General features: G+C 36.5%; 1 protein-coding gene across 5 annotated transcripts in view; it reads left to right on the plus strand.

Annotated features, from left to right (window-relative positions):
• TBC1D5 (TBC1 domain family member 5) overlaps positions 1-22,180 on the plus strand; it is a 318,486-nt gene that overhangs the window by 8,073 nt on the left and 288,233 nt on the right. For all 5 annotated transcript variants that reach the window (XM_039571945.1, XM_039571951.1, XM_039571935.1 and 2 more), the window contains exon 2: positions 20,987-21,048. The gene's annotated coding sequence lies outside the window, so the exon portion shown is untranslated. The remainder of the gene's footprint in view (positions 1-20,986; positions 21,049-22,180) is intronic.

Genomic DNA, 22,180 nt, shown 5'->3' on the forward strand with positions numbered 1-22,180 from the left:
GAAAAAATCTGGATACCTGTAAGTTTAATTTTTGTGGCTGCGTGAAAGAACAGTGAGTGAGTGCAAGTAGAGGAAAGTGCAACAGGCAGGAAGTTGCTGACTTCCTGTAATAAGAGGAAATCCGTGTCCCAGTCAGTGGAAAGGTTTCTTCCAAACATGAGTGGTATATGTTCATTTTGCATAAAACACCTTTAAAGCATTCAGTCAGGAGTTGGTGCCTTGAGAAATAAAACCAAAGGAATAAAAAACCTATAGTTTTAGATTGTTGAAGTGTGTGCATTACAGGTAGGACATGTTGAATTTTTTTTCAAGTGTACTTTTCAAAGGCAGCAGCCAGTTAGAATTAAATGAGGATGTTTTATGAATGAGGGTAAATTTCACCTTTTGTTTGTGAATTTACTTCACAATTTTCTAGAGAAACACATCATCGTGAAATGCCCTTTGAAATTTTATGTTGGCACTTGGTGTATTGCTTTAAGTAAGTTTGTTTCAGGCAATTCTCTTTTCAAACTAAAAATTGGTTCCTATATAGATTTGTGAAAAAAACTGTAAGGCAGTATAAATACTGTATGCTTTGTCCCTTTCTCACAAGATTACCTTCTGTAGTCAGGGCCAGTTTTGCCTAGTAGAAGACTATTTTGATTTTTGGATTTGTGCTGTAGTCCCAACTCTTATTTGTTATACTTCCCAAGAGTCTTGATTTGCAGACTGCTTGATTTAGGTGCAAGATGACAGTTGAGGCTCCACTGCAAGTCAGGGAATTGGAAAGAGATTTAAGGGATAGATGGAATGAGATATGTATAAGGCAGAATGTGCCTGCTGCATTTTCAGCTGATTGCCAGCTGCTTGTGGCCCCTTTCATACTACACATTTTTCAGAAATGTGTATTGACCCAAGCAACTTGCTGATTGCTTTTGGTTCCCACCTTTGACCACTGAAGTTGGTGGCTGATTTGACACACCTTCAAGATAGTGTCAAACTTCTGTGTGCAGAGATGGAAAAGCTGCCCAGTCTTTTGTTTCTTACAGCTTTTATCTTGAGCCTTAAGTACATTCTTTGGGGTGAAGTGTGGGGAGTTAGGTACCTGAGAAGAAATGAAAGCGCATATTGGACAGATAGAAGTTAATGTTAATTCTTAATAACTATAAATGATGATGATATCAGATATCTGTTTGGTGCAGTCGTGCTGTAATTATCCACAAATTCAGAATCAATTTATCACAAGGTTCAGTCCTTACAAAACTGAGTGGAGAGGAGCAAAGGACAGTAGCAGCTGCTGTCACTGGACATAGAGCTCCACTTTGACATTTTGCACAACTGGAATGGATTGAGGTACACATACAGAATGAACAAGTGGCACTGTCAGCTGTTACAAATCCTGCTGAGAGGCTGGGTTACTTTAATAGTGCTCCTGTGCACTCTGTAGTCTCAGTGATTGTAGAAAGTCCTAACTTGTTTTTCGTTATGTTAAACATTTTTTGTTCTCGTCTTTCGCAATTTTTAAATAAGCAGTCTAAATTCTTGTATATTAGATAAAAAATACGTAGTTCTACCTATAAGTCAATATTCAAGTATTCAAAACTGACATATACCAGGAATTAGAGTGTTAGAATTGTTGCTGTTTCATTGCTGTTGGGGGAGACTAGATTTTTACATTAATTTACAGTAATAGTGTATGATCAGTCATGGTTATAATTTCTGCTGTGAGTCATTTTATCTGAGAAGAGGGCAAATGTGGGCTGAGTGAACATCATTTCACTATTTGTAACAGCTTACCCAGATTGGGATAAAAGTGTCCTGTTAGACTCATGCTATAATTTTTGTATGTTGACTGGAGTGCTTAGTCTTGTAGAGCTATTGTTAATTATCGTTTAGTCCCTAAGCATGTTAGATACCTCCTAATACAGATAGTCAGTCTTTTGCCAGAGTTTTGAATTAGCTTTCAGTAATATTTGGGGTAATCGTCCATTTTCTGTTATGCTCAAAAGCTTCAGACTCATAGTGTCCTCTTCCACGAGTAATGGATCAGCCTAGGTCGAGCCATATGAGCTTGAGAAAGAACAATGTGTAGGTAGAAAGTGGATTACAAGGACTTAAACCAGTGGGTTTAAGAGGAAAACGTTCAGTAGAAAGCTTACTAACAGGCATTGAATAGTCTGATAGTCTTCTTTTCCTTTTCTTTTCTTTTTTTTTTTTTTTTTTTTTCAGCAAAGAGCATTTTTCTTAGGTCCCTCTTTCCTGATGCAGTTTTACTTTGCCCTAATGCTTGCAGATGTGGACTTTCCTAAGCATGAAAGAAGCTAGCATTCTTTTAAGATTCCACCTTCTGGAAACATGGAATAAAATCAAACCCTACAACACAGAAGGTGTGTCTTGAACTGGCCATTACTCTTTTTTGGCTTTTTTGTTTTACAGACAATGTCTCAACATTTTGTTTGTCTGATTTTTTTGTATGCCAAGCTCCTCTGATTCTGTGTTTTCAAGCTGTGAGGAGATCCAGCTGCAACAGAAATAATTGTAGGGTGGTGTTGTGGTTTAACCACAGTAGGCAGCTAAGCATCACATAACTGCTCACTAGAAAAGAAATCTGGGCAAGGAACAACAAATACACTACCAGTAAAGATACATCATTAGGTATTGGAGTAGATTGTATTGGCTCACTGCATTTGTAGTAGTAGTAGTGAAAGACCGGCTTCTACAAGGGTTTTTACTCACATTGTCTTCCAGTACCGTATCATAGTATGCAATACTAAAGATTCAAACAAGAAGAATAATGTAAAATTGCTGATGAGAGTTGATCATTCAAGATTACTGTCTTTACAGTTACTGAAAACTTTGACAACCAGTGAGATGAGCATTTTAGAAACTGTGCACTGCATAGATTGACTGGGAGGGAAGTTGAATCTCATGAGAAAGTGGGGTAAATGAGAATTTTTGATGTATAGGCAGGTTGACTCATATATATATAGATCTTACGCAAAACAACAAGAACAATGACAAAGTTTCAGATGAGATCTGAATATATTGGAAGATGAAGAGGGGCTGATGTAGATCTCATTTTGAACCTGAGTGGTAAAAATGGTGACAAAGATGTATTTGATGCTGAGAGGAAAAAGCGGTCAAGGAATTCTCATTTGTCTCAAACATTCAATTTACTTTAGAAAAAAATATATCTGTAGCAGTACATTACATTAAGCTGACACTCTTTCTCATGTGCTCAGTATACCATCTACACTTTTTCATCTAAAAAAAATACTCAAGTTGCCAGCAAGTCTCCAAATTGCTAATATGGTATTTCAGCTAATGTTTCTTACTCACCCTGACCAGACAACTCTCAAAATTATTATTCAGGTTAACTTCAGAGTAAGTGAAGGTTGGGTAGCAGTTTCATTTTTTCAATGTGAAAGAATTTATCTTTCAAAGTCCTGAGTTACATTTTGCAATGATTTCATCATTGCAATGTATCCTGAGCTGACAGCAATAAAGTAACTGACATTTCACTTGAGACTAATTCCTGTCTACAGTTAAGAATTTTGCTTGGTGAAATGTTATGGCCGTGCCAATTTTATTCTTGTTCATTTTGCTTAGTTTTGAAGGAACTGGAACAAGTGTCAGTTCCAGAATTTTGTTTTAGTAACTAGTAATGGGTTTGTCATGATTCATTGCTGTGCTTGTTTATAGCATCCACTGGATACTGTGACTTTCCATGTAGTCCCTCTTGATATACTAACCTCTTCCCCATAACTTGAGATACATTTCTGTAGCTTCACTAACTTAACAGAATGTTTCAAAGTGTTTTTACTTTCATGTGACATTCACCTTTTTCTGAAGCTGAGGCCTCAGAAACTGTCAATTCCTCTCAAAGTCTGTGCCACCGTTGTGATACAGTAATTTGAAGTCACAGGTAAAAGATGACAGTGAAATGAAAATGAAATGCAAACAGACTTTCTAATTGCATGTACAAGTAAACCAGTGAGAAAAATCTAAGTGGTATCTGTCATCTTGCATAAGTGAGGGAAGGTTTCTCTTCCACGCTGGACATTTGCTTTCATATCTTCCTCTCTGAGCTCTAGCTGTGCCATCCATCTTCTTCAGTGTTTCTGAAGAGGACTGTCTTAGAGCAAGAGCTCAAAGTTCAACACCCTGCTGTAACCTCTGTTGTCTATGACAGCTGGTCACAGATCATCTGACCACCCTGAACCCTGCTAGGCATTACTGCATCCATGGGCATGTATAAATTACAACAGTTCTTGAAAGACTAGTTATTTTATTAATACTGTGATAAAAGAAAAAATCTAAACAAATAAACCTGCAAACTTCCTGTGTCCTAAGCTGACCTGGTCTCTTGAGGAGAATTGCTTTGTGACCTCTCAAATTGAAAAGGTCGAACACTGAGCTGAGTAGCTGCCCCTTGTTAGTGATGCAGCTGCATCTTGATGGTGGAATGGCTCTAGGTCTAGAGGGAATGACAATGATTAGTTGAGATTAAAGCTGAATTTTTGTTTCCCTCTGCCCATTTAAACCTTAATTTGAAATGCCTCTCTGTGGAAATAGGACAAGTTGTTGGTAACCACAAGAGGCTCCTCAGTGTCTGCCCCATTGTATGCGTTGTGATCCCACCAAGTGACATTTGGCAGGAAATCTAAAAGGAAATGTCTGTCACCAAGTATAAGCAAGTAAACGCCAATACTGTACTAGGTAGGAATAGATATATCTGAATTTAGTCCCAGTCTACTGACTGTGCACAGTGGAAGTCTTAGACTCAACATGGCTTAGAACAATCCGCTTCATTTTGTTCAGTTGATGTCCCCTGATCGTGTTCTGCCCAAAACAGAATTCTCTTTTCACTTTGATTTTTTCATTATACACCTGATTGTCACACATTTTAATGTTCAGTAAGGCTTGTATAAGGCCAATTGGTACTATATGACTGACTAAGAGAAACTTTTTTCATTCATTAATTGAAATAGTCATACATTTTGTTATGCATCTTTGACCATTCAGCTGTGGTGGATCTTATGTCAGTCAGTCTGTCTTGGTTATGACAGTTCATGAAATGTGTTTCAAGTACTGCCTGTTCTCTTAATTCTCTAGAGAACTAAAATAAAAAAAGAAGTTGTTTATTTTTTCATTTACATCTCTTTCATAAAGCCGTAGTAGGTGGTGCTGGGAGATTTTCAATATTTAGTCAGGGTAAGAGGTTCTGTGCATACATATAAGCATTTTAGAATTCTATATCAGATATGTAAACCTTATCTATATGCATACTATTATAAGCAAATTATCTCTTTGCTTTCGATGAATCTTGATCTTAAGAAGGTGTCTGGAGTATTCAGGCCAGAAAACTGCTGCCATTCGTAGACCAGCATTGAAATGTACATACATGGGAAGAAAAGCCAAGAATGACTGTTCTGTTCACCACATGGGCTTTCTTTCCCTATGCTGGTACTGCTGGTCTTCAGGAATTTCCTACAGTCCTATAGTTGGACTGTATTATCGGGGAAAGGTTCTTCACCCAGAGGGTGGTTGAGCACTGGAACAGGCTCCCCAGGGACACAGTCACAGCACCAGCCTGACAGAGTTCAAGAAGTGTTTGGACAACGCTCTCAGGCATATGGTGTGATTCTTGGCATGTGCTGTGCAGGGCCAGGAGTTGGACTCAGTGATCCATGTGGGTCCATTCCAACTCAGCTTATTCTGCTGTTCTGTGACTCTAAACTAAAGTCTGCTTGTTAGGAATATCTAACCTCAGTGACTGATTTGTGGATAAAGACAATGTTATGGCAGTTGGTTCTGTATTACAGCTAATGAAATGGTTCATTCTTAGATTTGGACCGTGACAGCACAACAAACTTTTGAAATTCAAAGAAGTAAATTAGACCTGCATTTATTAAGAACTTTGTATCTTAGTTTTATTTCTACATCTTAATCACTTGATCAGGATTACAGTCAGTGAATGGGGAATTTTTATTCAAGGAATCTCTGGTTCAGCATGTGGAATGAAAGAGGATGAATGAATTACTAGTGCCTTGAGTGGTTACCAACTAATAATTAAACACACAGCTATCTTGGTAATCCTTGAATGATGTAAGCTTCACGTCATCTTGTCATGTGATGGAGATGCAGCAGATTTTTCTTTCTTTTAAGATCTTGTGAAATTTTTATTCAGAGTGTAACTTTTGATCCTGAAGATAATCCCTCATAATAAAAAATGTTAACTTCACATTACGTTTTCTAAGTTGCTATATTTTGCATTAGTAAAAGTACAGAAGATTGGTAAATACAAGCTATAAAAATTACATGGGCCTTATTCCTGCTGTTTATGGTTGACTTGGCTTTGTGTTTAGATTTTGGATTTTTAACTCATTTCACTAGATAAGCTATTTTCTTTTTATAGTAAGTATTGTTTGCATTGTTTGTGTAAATTTAAGGTTAAAAAGTGTAAATTTAAGGCATTCATCTTGAATGCCATCACATAGCGTGTACAGGACAACCTCATAATCAGACCCAGTCAGCATGGGTTTATGAAAGGCAAGTCCTATTTGACCAAACTGATCTCTCTTTATGATGTGGTGACCTGCTTTGTGGATGAGGGAAAGGCTGTGGATGTTGTCTACCTAGATTTTAGTAAGGCCTTTGCCATTGTTTCCCACAGCATTCTCCTGGAGAAAATGGCTGTTCATGGGTTGGATAGGCATGTGCTTCACTGGGTGAAAACGGGCTGTCTGGTCAGGCCCGGAGAGTGGTGGTGAATGGAGCTACATCCAGCTGGTGACAGATCACAGTGGTGTCCCCAGAGCTTAGTACTGGGACAGGCCCTGTTTAATACCTTTATCAAGGGTGTGGATGAGGGGGTGGAGTACACCCTTAGTAAATTTGCAGCTGATACCATGTTGGGCAGGTGTGTTGATCTGTTGGAGGGTAGGAAGCCTCTACAGAAGGATCTGGACAGGGCTGGATTAATGGGCTGATGCCTAATGGTCTGAGGTTCAACAGGGCCAAGTGCCAGGTCCTGTACTTGAGTCACATCAACCCCAGGCAGTGCTACAGGCTGGGGCAGAGTGCCTGGAAAGCTCCCCTGCAGAAAAGGACCTGGGGATGCTGGTTGACAGCAGCTGAACATGAGCCAGGAGTGAGCCCAGGTGGCAAAGAAGGCCAGTGGCATCCTGGCCTGTATCAGGAGTAGTGTGGCCAGCAGGATGAGGGCAGTGATTGTCCCCTTGTGCTGGGCACTGGTGAGGCCACACCTCGAATCGTGTGTACAAGAAGCACATTGAGGTCTGGAGTAAGTCCAGAGAAGCACAGTGAAGCTGGTGAAGGGTCTGGAGTGCATGAGGAGTGGTTGAGGGAGCTGGGGGTTTTTAGCCTCGAGAAAAGGAGGCTCGGGGAAATTTATTGCTTTCTACAACTACCTGAAAGGAGGTTGTGTGCAGGTGGGGGTTAGTCCCTTCTCCAGGTAACAAGCAACAGGACAAGAGGAGATGCCCTCAAGATGTGCTGGAGAAGGTTTAGATTGGATATTAGGAAAAATTTCTTTCATCAAAAGATTTGTCAAACATTGAAATAGGCTGCCCAGGGAAATGATTGGGTCACCATCCCTGGAGGTATTAAAAAGATGTGTGGATGTGGCACCTGGGGACGTGGTAGGCTTGGTGGTGTTAATGGTTGGATTTGATGATCTTAAAGGACTTTTCCAACCTGAACAACTCTATTCTGTTAAAATGAAATGGATGTTTGTAATGGCAAGCATTCTGGATAGGTAGCCTATGCCATCTTTTTCTGGCAAGCATATGATGACATGAAATTATTTTACTTTAAAGTATTGTGTAACATGCTGTACATTACTGAAAACAGCTTTACTGGTGGTATAGAGAATTACTTCAGTGAATTATTTTTAAAATCTTTTTCACTTCTTCACAGCATATATTCTCTTCTGTCATTTTAGAGGAATTCTGTTGTCTTGCTCTGCTGTTCTGAAGGCATTTGTCTCTGTTACCAAAATTAATTGATCTGACAGGGGTCAGAGGAAATATGTGTTGGTTGCCTGCATGGTTTTGTTCCATGCCAAGCAATATGCTTGTTATCATTATGAATTCTTATGTAAAATGGATAATAAAGTGCTGGTATGGCTAAGTGAAGTAATTCATTACTTTCCAGATGCTTGCTAAGGACTTAGTTCCTGAAGTCAAATATTGGGGTCCTGAGCTTCTGGATGCTTAAGATTTGTTCCAGGAAGACAAAATTGATTTGTACTTGTAAGTCCCGAGTGGCTTCACTGTTGATGTCACTGATGGAAAGACCTGCAGCTAAACAAACTTGAACTGACCAATATAGTTATAATCAAGATAAATTTACTGGAGGTGAGAGGTGGGAAGAAGAGATTGTGCAGCAAGTGGTGAAATGAAACTATTGTCTGTCCAGTGTTTCTGGGTCTGATTCTAGTCATTAACTTAATTTCTGCTGTTACTCTTCTGTGGGAGTTATGACATCTGCAGTATGTAAAAATTAGTTTCCTTTTGTATGGGTTAAAATTTCACTTCAAATAAATTCATGTCTGAAATTAGAAAGTAAACATTGATGAATCTGACTTTTAATGACTAGCAGCAGAAATCTTGTAAATACACTATAAAATTATGCTGGAACATACATTGAGAGGGATTTAGTGAATGTAGACTTTTTAAAAAAGGAATGGGAAGACTTATGTAAGATATGGGTGGTCATACTTAGAATCAGGAGTTCCAGAAAGATAACTAAGAATAACTTCTGAACAGTAAACACAGGATTTTAAATTACCTTTATTTAAATTTAAAGCATAAAATCATGTGTCTTAAGGCTGTTAGTCTTTAAATGGGGTGACTTTTTGATTCTGATCTGTGTCAGTGAAGTGTTTTATCTTGAAGTCTTGTGGGTAGCACTCCAATTTCCATGTGACTAATAAAATACAGATACTTTGGAGTTTAGTCAGTGAACAAGTATGAATTATTGTTCAGATTTGGATAGTGAAAGAAAAGAAAACATGGGTTAAAACCTGGTTAAAAATTTGAGAGTATCTGTTATTAAGAAGTATTGATACTGGAATTTAGGCAAGAGAAGGAAAAATAAGATTAGTCAGGAAAACCAGTCCTGTGGTTGCTTATGGGCCTGGGTCATATACATTTGCCTTGCTAATGGTTTTTTAGTGTGATTAAAAACTTCCAGAGCTCATGACATCAAAAAATTCATTGTGTGGAAAAGACTAAAACATTCCTTATTGTTGGCTTCGGTGTTATGTTTGGCTTTGAAGAAACTGACTTGTTTTACAGTTTCAGTTAAAGATCAACGCAATCATTTGAGCCTTGACTTTCTCTTCCAGGAGTCTGACAGAGCTGGCGGCATTTTCATCTGTCAGGCTTTTGTTGTTTAAGATCAATTCTTTGACTCACTGACACTGTAATGAGGAGTAAACAAGCCCTATTTCTTTGTGACAATTTGTAGTATGTTTTGAGTGGGTTCTGAATTTAGCAATGCTGGTTTAATAGTTGTTAAATCGTGTAGCTGTAGTAAACTTCTTTACTAGTGGTAATAATTGAATCGAGGAAATTAGTCTCACAGCCCCCTGTGGAGGGTTTGCCTTTGGTCCTGATAGTGTCAGCTTTGGGCCTCCACTGCTACCTGTCTGCTCACTTCAGAATACCATCTTCCCAGTTCTCTTGCATTTAACCACTACTTTGTGTTAGCAGGATTTCAAGTGTCCTGCTTGGCCTTTTGTCCCAGTGATAAATGTATTAGATATTTGCAGGACCACATGTGCTTCTGATCAACTACATGAATGAATGTTCTTCAATATGGAGCTTAAAAATATGTCTGTCTGAGAATAGGTACTCAATTGTACAAGTACAATTTAGAGGATATGGTGCTGCTGAAAAGCAAAGGTTTAAATTTCTTGTAATTTCTCTGATTAGAGAATATAACAGTGATGTCCCTTAAAACCAGGTTAAGAGTCAACATTTACAAGTACTGCTCCTATCTAGCAGGTATTTGAAGAGATCTCTGAAGCCTTCTGGATATCTGATGTTAAAAAGAAGACAGGACTTTGGGTCTTGCAGAACCTTCAGTAAAATAAATATAGAAAGAGAAAATTATGTAATTCAAGATTCCATTGATTTTAATTCTTATTCTGTGTTCTAACCAAAGAAATGTTATTTTTGTTTACTTCTTGGTGGTTGGTTGCTGTCTATTCACCGTGCAACTTATTCTTCATTGGTGACATTTTCAGCAGACCTGAAAGTTATGAGAGTTAGGTAGCAAGAGTTAAAGGAAGTTTATGTTGGCATAATTATTTAAGGAAATTTGACTCTTGTATTCCAAATTCCATCTGGGATGAGCTAAAGCATTCTTTCCATGATTTTTCAATACTTTTATACAGTCATTAATTAATGTTAAAATCTATCACCAGCAAGTGATACCAATCATGTATTTAGAATATAGAACAGGTTACCTGCTTTTTTATCTGGAAAATAATAAAGTTACCCTTCACTGGGATTTAGTTGTAAAGTTTTAGATAAGGAAGTAATCTCTTTGGGGTGAGGAAAAGAAAAACCTTCTTCAAGGCATCCCGATGTTATATGTTGAAGTTGGTCTGAAGTAAATTAACCATGTCTGTTCCTTGATTTGAGGTTCTGTTAAGAATTCCGTGCAGACATAAGTTTTTCACTCAGTGAACAAAAAGACAAGAAGGGGAAAAATCTCAGATAGTTTGAAAACACTAAGTCAAGGAAACTCTCACGTGAGGGAATGTTGCCGTTGCCAACACTTCATTTTTCTTTTACTGCTCCCTCAGTTGCTAGAGCAATTCCATTGGTCATGGGAGACCAGGTTCAATGAAGTCCTTTTTCACCCCAGAATTATCCTGTACCTGTTATGACATGCTTATAGTCTCTTGGGTATGACATGCTTATAGTCTCTTGTCTAATAAAGTTGCCCGTTGTAGAATTTAGAAATTCACCAAGGCTAACTGTGGAATTCAGGGAACCTACCAATGGGTGAATATCGTAATTGTGAGAGAGAAGATTAATTTTCAGCATTTCCCTGACAATGTGCATTTTTATCTGTATTGAGGCAGAGAAAAGAGAGTGCAAATAGCTGCTCTCAGTCAGAGAAGGGATTGGCTTCTCTGCTTTATGTAAGTCCTCAAACCAAGTGCACCTTAGTACAACGAGGGTATGACTTACTTTCGTCATGTAATGATAAGGTTCCTTTTGATTGCAAACTGCCTTTATAGATTGAATAAGAGGTACGATCATTGCCAAACTGATCAAACTGGAGACTAACAAAAGGTGCAGCTCATGTAGGTAATTTTCTGTTCCACTGTTACTTGTAACTATAGGAGAGTGTAACTATGTGTTGAGTTGAATTAACTTTAAAATGCATTGGTACAAGTGTGTTTTATTAATCATCAGTTGCTATGGATAGTGAAGGTTCTATAAGGAAAATAATGAGGGTCCTGAATTAGAGGTGGCGCAATAAGAAACTTTTAATTTGGTTGAAAAATTTTATTTTGTTGTTTTCAGGTCATATTGGAGCCTGAATTATCTAATCTATAATGCCTAAAGAAGAAAGAATTTCTTCCCCTGTAGAAATTAGATAAATAGTTGCTATCAGAAGTATTTTATCCAATTCCAATCTAATTGGACTTCTCTTCTTTTATATTACAAGAACTTAAACTTCGTATTTCATTCCATTAATGAAGTCCTAAACCTGGCTTAAATATTTTCAACAGACAGTTAGAAAAGAGATGAGCTCAGTATTGTTACATCATGCAAAATATAAATTTGTCTTAATGAGAGATTTACTTTTAAAAAGTTAAAGGCATGTAAACAGTGAATGTGTTCAAAATATATCAAAGTCTCTACATAAAATAACAAAAACTGATTTTTTGGATATTCAGATTTAATTCAAATATGTCATTTAATGCAAAATGACCTTGTTAAGTCAGTAGTTAATGTTTTTGTAATAACATTAATTCTGTGTCTTTTCAGGTACTTTTCAGGTACTTTATATAGTATACTGCTATGTAATTTATTACCTATAGGATTCCCACTAATATCCATTATCTTGTAAATATTATGAAATTTTCACAATTGTATTTTCCAACGTCATTTGTGTTTAGATTGTCAAAAAAAAACAGGAAAAAAGAAAAAGCAAAAAAGAAAAGGCAAGGGATTTCATTTTTCCTACTTACCACCAGTTCAGGCAACTTGTTTTCTTAGGCAATATTACCACTGATTTAAATGTTGACATTTAAGTTTCTGTTGGTTGAATCTTTCCTTCTCTTTACTGTTTCACAGTATGTTGACAAAATTACAGCATTTTTAACAATCCAATTTTTTCCAGGTAAAACTGGCATTTATCAGCCTTTTAATTCATCTGAGTATTTTAGAGGACATAGCAATGTCTGACATTTGCTTTTGTGTTTTGCAGACCAGGTATTCCTACCCTTATATATTTTAAAGTGAAGCCCTGATTTTTATTTCATTAAGAGCCTCTTACACTATAAATCTAATCTGTTTTGGGATTTGAGTTAAAAAACTGTTCCTGATCTCATTTTAGTGGATAAACCAACTGCTTTATAGAGTGTTTGTTAACAGAGGTAGCTATTATATTGATGAATATGGAAAAAGTGTATAGTCCAGTGCTTTGTTCCATTCCTCTAATTTATGACACCAGTAATAATAGATGATGAATGAGATATCCAAAACATTAATAAATTATCTGAAGATGTGTACTAAATCAAAGAGGAGGAGACTAAGAAATAATCTCATATAATGCCTCCAAGAAAAGTAAGCTAATTCCAGAGTAATTTATTCAGCAATATGCAAAAACCCTGAGAAATTTGTCGAAATTGAACTGCTATAGTTAGTATGAGATTAATATAACTCAGCATTTCAAATGCACTATTATAGACATTTGGATCGCCAGTTTCAGGTGGCGTAAAACTTACAGACTAAAATCACTCTTAAATGTTTAAGTTAAAATTTTGAGTTTAAGCATGTTTAAAATAAAACCCAGCAATTTTGCCCTGCATTGAGATACTTACATCCTCTTCCCTAAATTCATCTATCCACTAACAGGATTGAAATTTGCAGCAGTTTTCTGCTGTGGTTTGCATTCAGTAACTTGATGATTCTGTGTAAAATAGTTACTTGTTCTAAGAGAAACTGTGCAGCCTTTCATTTTTCTTAGCAGTGAAGTTTCTAGGTTTTGTTTGTTTGGATGCTACAAGCCATATTTCTAATGGTGACACTGGGAGTCTCCAAAGGAGTCTTCATGTCAGAAGAGGCATTTGGCCACTTATGCAGTATTCATGTACCACTTTGTTATAGACAGGTAGCATCCAAATAGTGGGCTGGTTTTATGCAAGCAAACTAATGCCATTTTTATTAATCTTATTTTTTAACGTTAGCAAATTCATCCATTGAAATTCAGTCACCATGATAAAATAGAGTGACATTTAGGGACTGCAGGTGTTGGTAGAAATAAAATATCTTGGGGGTGATATAACTTTTTCTGTTTCACAAATGGACACTTGGGAGTTTTTATGAATGTGATTTTTATCACATTTAGATAACCTGAACTTAGATAAATTTGTCACCAAATAATTGATATTATTTTTTGTCCTCCCTTTGTTCCCATTTTTTGATATTTCTCCTTCCATGCATTGCACCTTTGCTGGAGTTCATATGGCTCTACAGAGCTGATCCAGCTGATTGATAATATATTTTTTCTTTGTTGGGGTTATGCAGTGAGTTGCAAAGTAGTTAAATGTTTTTGGTATGAAGTTAACTACACATCCTAAAGACTATACTTTCTACATCAGGGACAATGGAAGACCCTTGTCCCTGATGATTTTTGATCATATCTGATCAAATCTGATCACCTGTGGATACAGGTAAATAAACTTACCTACCTAGTTGTATTAGATGTGCCCATTTCCATGTTAATTTCTCCTGTGTGAAATAGTGCCAGAGGACACATTACTGTACAACAGTGGTAGTAGAATAAGTGGTTTTCTATATTTCATAGATTCAACTTCATTTTTGTGACTAAGATTATGCATAGACTGTTGCATACTACGCTACTCATACTGAACTTCTGGATTTTTTTCACTCAGTTGTCCCTGTCATGATCCCTTTAATAGTCTCAGTGATCCAAACTGGCCATAGTGTCTGGATGGTGGCTTGCTATCTGTGAACTCATAATGTTTTGTCTTAGAATGGGACATTTTTTAGGTACAGTATTTTCTCATTTCCCAGAATGTGTTTTATTGGTCTTCTTTCTACACATAGCCTTGATTTAACCTTGAACTGTGGAATTTATTATAGTTGCACTTCCCATAAAAGTTGTCATCAGAAAGTATCACCAATTGCTTTCTACTTTTTGTTTCCTCTCAGTTTTTGGTAAATACAATGAGTATTGTTAATCATGCTACTTCTAATCATCAATCTTTAAGATGAGCAATTAATATACTTTTTAAAAGTACTGAATAGTAAACAGTATTTTCTTTTTTCTCTACTTCAGTCTAGGTTCAGGCATCCGGTGAAAAGGTTTATATAAATTCTAACTTAAATGAATCATAGAATCATAGAATATCCTGAGTTGGAAGGGATCAACAGGGATCATCAAGTCCAACTCCCGGCCCTGCACAGGACAGGCCCAAGAGTCACACCATGTGCTCCTGAGAGCATTGTCCAAATGCTTCTTGAACTCTGTCAGGCTTAGTGCTGTGACCACTTCCCTGGGGAGCTGTTCCAGTGCCCAGCCACCCTCTGGGTGAAGAACCTTTTTCTAATATCCAACCTAAACCTCCGCTGACACAATTTCAGGCCGTTCCCTTGGATCCTGTCACTGATGACCACAGAGAAGAGATCAGTGCGTGCTTCTCCATTTACCCTCTCGAGGAAGTTGTAACTGCAATGAGGTCTCCCCTCAGTCTCCTCCAGGCTGAACAGACTGAGTGACCTCAGCTGCTCTTTGTATGTCTTCTCATCTAGGCCCTGCCTCATCCTTGTGGATGATCCTATGTGCACTCTCTAGTAGCTTTATATCTTTCTTACACTGTGGTGCCCAAAACTGCACACAATATTCAAGGTGAGGCCACCCCAGTGCAGATCAGAGCAGGACAATCCCCCGCCTTGCCTGGCTGGTGATGCTGGGCCTGATGCACCCCAGAACACGGCTGACCCTCCTGGCTGCCAGGGCACTGCTGATTCGTATTCAATTCACCACTGACCAGGACCCACAGTCCTTTTCCACAAGGCTGCTGTCCAGCCTCTCATTCCTCAGTGTGTCCATTCATCCAGGGTTGCCAGAATCCAGCATTTGAAATGAAAATTCATTTTACAATGAAAAGTTTCATACAGCTGGTGATTGCCTAGTCCTTTAATTTGCCAAGATCGTTCTGCAAGGCCTCTCTGCCATCGAAGGAGTCAACGGCTCCTCCCAGTTTAGTGTTGTCAGCAAACCTAGTATAACTTTGAGTCCTGCATCCAAATCATTTATCCAAATAATTAATGGAGCCGTGCAGAACCCCACTAGTGACTGATTGGCAGCTTGATGTAACCCCATTTATTGTGATGTAAATGAATGTGCCATATGTATGAGTCAGAGTAGGACTTCTTTGGCCCAGTCAGCCCATACGTAATGCAATTGTTAAATTTTACTTGTTTTTCTTCATAGCTGACATGACCACGTTTGTAATTTTTAGCAGTCAAGTTTAAAGAGAAGTGGGGATATCAAACATTTTTAGAAACTAGGAATGATACCTGCTTTCTAAGTTTATTAGATATTTACATGTAAAATATATATGTAGATTCTATTAGCATATTTGTCTTATATTTCCCACTATTTTCACATATAAGTGTAGGATCTTTTCTTCACCTTTCCATATATCTTAAGGTCTGCTGTGGCTACAAAAGTATAAACCTTACAGTCAGTCTTCAAGGTGATTAACTCATAGCACTGAATTGTAGAAAAGAAATCAGGTTCTTTCTGCATTGATATCTGTGGTGTTCAGTGGGGTTAGTGATTAGAGTGGAATGTATTTCCTCTTTCTGCAGACCTACAGACTTTCTCATTATGTTCAGGATTAAATCAAGATCTGTTGAAGACCAAGAAGTTGTTTTGCAATAAGGGAAAGATTGAAGAGAACTTACTTGCTTTATCAGTATTTGTCGTGTTGCCTGACCTTAGTTTAAGGAAAATAGCTATTAAGTAAGCAGCAGAATCCCATCATATATTCACTACCTTTCTCATTATGTTCAGTGTGAAATGAAGACTTTTTAAAAACCAGAGAAGTCCATTAAAGAGTGTTTTAGGGGTTAAGGTGCTTATTCATGGTTGTGGGAATGTGACTTGGAGTTTATTCTGTCCCTGGTCCATTGCAGGAACTCGAGTAAGCATTGTGTATCTACATGAGTGCGCTGATGTCTCTTTTGGTTGTGGAGAATGTCTCAGAATCTCCTAAATGTCTCATAAATCTCACTTGAAATTAATTGGAGCTACCAGACGAAAAGAGAATAGTTGCAGAACTTGAAGTGTACAAAGCTCACCTGGATAAAAGCTGAATAGCCTCTGCGCCTCATTCAGTTATTTATAAAAAATAGATTCTGCATTTTGCAGAAATTAAAATATCTATATTGGTATTAAAATATGCTGAGAAAGGGATCCAGCAGCTCTTGCTTTACCAAAGTTGTTGCGTGATCCTTTAGTACAACAGCAATTAAGGCCTAAATTGGGAGAGCCCTTGTATAGAACAAGATGTGATCTGATCTTTTTGAGAGTACAATACAATAGCCACTCTTTTATATGAATAGACTTAAAGAAGAACAACATTAATTGTGGAAGATAATGATTGCACATTGTATAATCTTAGAAAATAGTCAATTCTTCGCATGAAAATATGTGCAGTTTGGAATTTTGTATTTTATAGTTCAATAAATAGGGTATCCAAAATAAAAATCGAATTGCAAAGAATAAATTTTCAGCCATGTAAAAAAAAAAAAAGTGACCAATTCAGTTAATATTTTTCGTGATGACAACAGAGGAACCCTTTGGCCCTAAGCATATTACTTGAAAAATAAGGATCTTAAATGTAGTGTTATCCTCTGTCATATATGTGACATCTGAGGGCTTATTAAAATCCAGGAGTGTGTGATTAAGGTTCTTTGAAAAAGAGAAATTAATTTTTAATTAGCAAAATGTTTATATTAAATAAATGGAAACTATTTGTTTGCCCAGTCCATTTAAGTATAAATTATGTTTCATCATTTCTATTAAATTGACAGTGCATTGTTTAAATAAATTTTAAACACAATAGAAGAGTATCTGTAATCGGAAAATTAAATTTTGCTACCAAAGTTAAGGTCACTTAGTTTGGAGTACCTCTAGGTTAACGTATTATTGAGAAGTTCCCATTGAATAATGCAAATCAATACAATGAAGGGTTAATTGTGAAAACTGATACAAGTTTTATTTTCTTACAAATCAAGAGGTTGGTAAAATGTACATTTACTGTTGATCATTAGAATACAAAACTATCTGTTAAAATCAATTAACATGCGTATCTGATAACCGATTGTATAAATATGAAAGTCAAATAATTGTAATCGTTAACCATGGCTTCAGGTCATATGAGTTGTCAGCTCAAAAAAACTAGAGGAGAAAGAGGTTGATTTGCATATATTTAATGTGGCATGCTGTACATGTGGGAATTTGAGATAAACCTTTGCTGGTAATCTGCTTGTTTTTATCTAAAAATCAACTTGGAAACGTGGGTCATAACAGTCAAATGAGCTATGTCTTGCATTGATAGGAGTTGATTCAGTAGTCTGGGTTTTAACATTTTGCTATGTTTTAATATTTTAAAATTGATTTTTACCTTAGAGACAATTGGAAGAAACTGGTTAAAAAGTTACTCAGAAATACCCAAAGTTTTTGCCAAGAACATACTCAAGATTATCCTATAACACTGTGGGACCCAATTACTTTAACAGTTTTTAGTTAGACTTACCAACATGTATAACAAACACTTTTTTATTTTTTATGATTAAAACAATCAGATACATTAAAAATTTTTATTAAGTACTGTACTGTGTCACAAAAGTATCTTTCTGTGTGAAGTGGACCAAACAGTTAATCTTTAATTTTTGTAATAAATAGAGGGATGGAATTGTGGCAGAAGAATGAATGAATCTTCTGGTCTTGAAAGATTTATGTGTTATTTAAGTTCCCAAATATAAGAATTGATTGCAGGCTTCTTTTATTTATTTTTTTCATTGATAATGCAAAATATTTTGTGTAACTTAGAACAATTCCAAGAATCTTTCAAAAGTGGGTCAGAATATAGTGGTCAGTACCTTACATTAACTATAATTTGGTTAAGCAGGTCTGTCCAGCCTTTCTCTTTCTCCCTGTGTTTACTCCTAAGTATTAAAAAAAATTCCTAAATTTTAATATTACATGGTAATCTCTTTCTCAAATTTCCCTGTTTCCTATATTCATGAGTTCCCATAGGAAGGAAGCAGCAGTGTGTGGTTCCTTTTGGTCTGATTTGTACCTTCAAACTAAGAAACTTTCTGGTGATGGCAGTATCAAAAGGTAGAGAATGGAGTAGCTTGTTGCTCAGTCCTTTTACTGTGAGCCATATTTATAATTTTGCCGTTGTAAATACTAGAAATTTTTTCTTAGGTATGGGGTACAATCCAGATCCTTAAATTATCACCCAAATTAACTTGAGTGCCAGCAAGGGAGCCTCCCTGTTGTAGCACAGCTTCCCAGATTGGGCAGAGTAGAGAACGCACGTGATTACTTGATTTTTGCTGTTCTTCTCTGTAAAGTACACCTGAACATCAGTGCCTTCTGCTTTAGTCTTCTGTTGACAAGTTTTCCTCATGATCTGTTGTGTAAGGCACCTATACAATGTTTGAGGGCTGGTGGGGGGGGCAAAGGACCAGCTGGCAGAAGAGAGGAAGGGAATCAAATTCGGTTTCTGTCTTTGTCTCTTGTGTGGGGTGGAATTCGCATATGATTGCAAGTGGGAGAAATACGGCAGTATCCCAGGTCATTGGCTGGTTTGTGTCCTTCTTTAAATGATTTATGTGTCTTATTTGAGCAGGGAATATGACCCTCCAGTTTAGACAGAAGTAGTTGTCTGAGGAGGTGAGTTCTGTAACCATAGACTGGAAGCCCCAATTAAACATGAATGAAAGTAATTAAAAAATAAGTAAATTTTAAAAGGAAGAAAAACATTTGGGTTTAAGACGTCAGTAACTGTAATTACAGTTTTAGCTCTACTGTAACTCATTGATGAAAAATCACTTTGCTACCAGAGGCTCCAAAGCTGCAGGTGAATGCTCTATGACTAAATGGTACTTCCTATAGAAGGTCTGATTCCAAAACCTCCAGAATCATTGTATGTCCCAGTAATCCTCAAAATCTTCTAATGTGTATAGTAAAGTATAGGCTGCTTTTACAAGGACCCATTGCTTTTAAAAAGAAGCATTTGGTATATATATTATTTGTTTTGGGGATGGATGGGATTCAGAGATGTGGTGTGGGAATGAATTGTCATTTTCAAACAGATATCTGTACACTAAATGAGAATACCTTAATAAAAAAACCAGTCTCATTTGTCCCACTTCAGAAACACATACTGTGAGAAGAAAGTGCTTCGCATTCCTTAAAATACAAAAGTTTTTGTAGTGTTGTGTCTTGGGGCTTGCAGTGTTATTAGCTCAAAGGGGAGGTATGCTTTTTCATGATGACTATATTTAGCCAGGAGGAATAGTCCTTTTAAAGCAAATTGAAATGAGTGTATGAGAGCGTGAAATTATCAGCAGCACTGGTGCACATTTACATTACTTCTACATACTCTTTTGAATGACCACACAACAGAACAAGTACTTCATTTCCACTGTGTTGATTTTTCTTGACAAAACATGGCAGTCTGTCCAAAGGAGGGTGTCTAGCCAAGATAAATATAAAATTTATGATTAAGCAAAGTGTTTTCTTACTATAATCCCTAAAGAGAATTTGAGACTTGTTAAATAAAATGTGCCCAGGTAGTTTTAAGAGTAAATTATCCTTTATGCTTGTAAATGCTGAAATACAGCAGCACCATCAGCAATTTGAGATATTACTTGTAGAAACAACACTGCACACTGACTCCCTTTGAAACAAGTAGCAAAAAGCCATGCATGTATACAATATATAACCTCAGGTTTGATGTATCCCTTCATTTTTACAGTCCAGTACAGAGATAAAGAATCCATGTCAGTAGCATGGTTTGTAAAACTGTCTCGCTCTTTCCTGTATGAAATGTATGTTATGGAAGAATGCAAATAAACCTTTCGACCGAACGGATAAAAGTTGGTAACACGATTACACTTGTGGCACATTTCTTCAACTGCTGTATTTAGAGAATACCACTTTGAAGAAAGCTATGGTGACTGTCAATATTATTCATTAAAATAAATGGAGACTGAAAATTGACTGGGGAGAAGAGTGGATTTTGACCTTTGTGGTACCAGTGTTGCTTTGGAATGCAGTATTCTAATTAAATTGTGAATGTACTTAGATAGTGGATATTAAATGATCTCACTGTATTCTTTCAAGGACTATGAACTTCCAAAATCAAGGATAACATTAGATGTCAGCCAAGTATTTTGTCCTTCTCATGGTTTGTCTTTAGATCTGAATTAGTGCCAGTTTGCACAGATTGTGTGTCAGCTTAAATACAAGAAACAGGCCTCAGTCTGCTTGAACTCGTTCCACCAAAGACTTCTAAAAACTTTCGGTAGTCTGCAAACTGTAATGGTTGTTTCACATTAAGTTGCTTTGTAGAATTATAAAACAGCTTTTCTTGTGCTTTCAAATAAAATGTTGTCATCTGCTAATGAACGAGATACCATCTGTAATAATTAAGGTTATTCTACTTGTTTTTCCCCTGCAGCAAAACTTCTGAAGGTTTGCAGAAGACAATAAGAGAACCACCAAGAAGGCTATTGCAGTGTTGTAAGTATTGCACCCAGGAAAAGAGAAAGAAATTGTGTGAATTAAGAAAGTTGTAAAGGGATTTTCATTTTTGGGGGTAAAAATGAGCTACATGAAGGGATTACATGTAAAATACAGAGCAGCATGTATTGTAGCAATCGTGTTAATAATTTACAAGGGAAAAACTGCATTCTTGTAAAATCTAAAATTGTATCCTTGTGCAGTGTAATCAGGAATTCACCAATAGCAGTGAAAAATATTTCTCTATCCACCAAAGATTGATCTAGTTGATATACATTTGTTTATTTAAAACTATCAGAATTTAGAAAATCATTGTAGTTTTGTAGGTTTGTCATTTGTTTTAGTGACTTATTGTTTAGGTTATTTTGCAGAATTATTTATTTGCTGATTTATTTATGTATTTCATTATTTATTTATTTGATTATTTAGTAAATTATTTATCTGATGAATTATTAATACATCTTCATGACATGCTTTAAATTATTTATAACTTAATTTTGAGTTTATTGCTTTTCGACGCTGCATTGTTACTGACTAGTTTTGATTTTTTTTTTTCTTGGTTCTTGAAAATTAAAGTACTAGCTCTAAGGCAAAAGTATATTCTTTGCAGAATCCATAGATGGTTTTCAATGAAGTAATTTACCATGTAGATGCTAATTTTGTTTAGTTTTATATTGCTTAATACCACTTTTCTACTTATTTAGCTTTTGCTTCTGCGATTCTATAGGTGTGTCAAGATCAAATGAGTGACCTTTAAGGGGCAAAGATAAATGTTTACTTTAAACTGTGTAGAAATAGAGTAGCTTTATTTCCCCTTAATAAATACTCTTTAATTATTCTTCAAGTTAACGTGAGATATTTTTGTCCCAGTGAAATTAATGTTTTTAAAATGAGACTTTGGATACTTGAACTAATACATTTAACTTTTAATAAGAAAACAAAATATTCACATTAATTACCCATATAGAGGGTTCTTTCTTAGTGACAAAGTTTTAAGTACTTGGGGAGGAATGGTGGTGTCTTTAGACACATGCAGAAGAAATGTGTTGCAGGGAGGAAGGTGGATAGTAGGGGTTTTTCCCCCCCACAGAGTTTTTTGCATGCATAGGTATTTATAAGCTCTTCAAATTTA

Source organism: Corvus cornix, chromosome 2, assembly GCF_000738735.6.
Source record: "Corvus cornix cornix isolate S_Up_H32 chromosome 2, ASM73873v5, whole genome shotgun sequence".
In the NCBI taxonomy this organism is placed as follows: domain Eukaryota; kingdom Metazoa; phylum Chordata; class Aves; order Passeriformes; family Corvidae; genus Corvus; species Corvus cornix.